At 60.0% G+C, this 1,202-nt stretch overlaps 1 protein-coding gene and 1 pseudogene across 4 annotated transcripts in view; one reads left to right on the top strand and one right to left on the bottom strand.

Moving 5' to 3' along the window:
- The window catches only part of TAF1 (TAF1 RNA polymerase II, TATA box binding protein (TBP)-associated factor, 250kDa), a 195,871-nt gene that overhangs the window by 155,536 nt on the left and 39,133 nt on the right, over positions 1-1,202 (top strand). The gene's annotated exons all lie outside the window — the stretch shown is intronic.
- LOC105512649 lies at positions 309-1,144 on the bottom strand (annotated as a pseudogene).

Genomic DNA, 1,202 nt, shown 5'->3' with positions numbered 1-1,202 from the left:
CCACGCCCGGCGAATTTTTTTTTTTTTTTTTTTTTTTTTTTAAGCAAAGACGGGGTTTCACCGCGTTAGCCAGCATGATCTCCATCGCCTGACCTCGTGATCCGCCCGCCTCGGCCTCCCAAAGTGCTGGGATTACAGGCGTGAGCCACCGCGCCCGGCTGCTAACATTCTTTAAAAATATACATTTTACACTCCTTGCACCTCAGCAAAGGTGGCAATGTAATCAACATACTGGCTTATCTTGTTCTCCTCACTATTAGACGCATGTCCCCAAACTACCTGTTATAAGCCCTGTTTTTTTGAACTTCTCAACGGCTTTGTCCATGGTTCTTCCCCCGGCATCTGGGACAGTACCACTTGGGCTTTGGTTTATAGTTGAGACTCACATAGGAGAAGCGGAACCACTCGATGGGGCATTGGTTGTCGCAGCGGATCATCTCCCATTAGAAGGGCTCGCTGGAGTCGATGGGGAGGTCTGCGGGGGACGCCTGCCGCTACGCCTTGGCCATGGAGCTCTGCTTCTTCTTGGAGGTCTGGGCTTTCTTCTCCTTGGGCCTGCCCGAGGTGACGTAGTCGTGGTCGCGGTTGCTGGACGCGTTCTCGCGGTTCTCGTTGTTGCGCTGCCGCCGAGAACGCTTTGCTGTTGGGCTTTTCCGCCCGCGCGGCCGCCTCGCCCCTGGGCCTGTCCGGGCGGACCTTGCCGCCGTCGCCCGCCGCGTCGCCCTGCTACTGCTGCGCCTGGAACGGCTCCACGTGGCTGTCCACCTGCAGCGTGCGGCTCTCCACCAGCTCCGCCCTCTGGCTCACGATCTGGATCTTCTGGTCGCCCGGCTCCTAGCTGCGGATCAGGGCCCGCTGGGCGCAGGATGGCACCTGCGGCTTCTGCGCGCAGTTCGTGTCGCCGCGGACCTTCTCATAGCACTCGTCCAGGTCCTTCAGGGTCTCCTCCAGCAAAGTCTCCGTGCCTGGAGCCCCGCTAACTCACGCCTCCCCCGCTACGCGCGGCCGCATCCTCCGGTCTGCAGAGGTGCGGCGTGTGACCGTCTGCGAGCCGGTGTCGCGGTACGCCGGGGCTAGACGGGCGGCCCGAGCTGCAGCCCAGGACCCCAAACCCCAGCCCTGGTCCCGGCCCGACCTCCGGCATTGCTCCGCGGCTGGAAGCGCAATGCCGTTCTTTTTTTTTTTTTTTTTTTTTTTTATTT

The sequence above is a fragment of the Colobus angolensis genome, unplaced genomic scaffold (genome assembly GCF_000951035.1).
Source record: "Colobus angolensis palliatus isolate OR3802 unplaced genomic scaffold, Cang.pa_1.0 Scaffold216, whole genome shotgun sequence".
NCBI classification, from domain to species: Eukaryota; Metazoa; Chordata; class Mammalia; order Primates; family Cercopithecidae; genus Colobus; species Colobus angolensis.
Note: the sequence above shows the minus strand (reverse complement) of the source record. Positions and strands in the feature narration are given on the sequence as shown.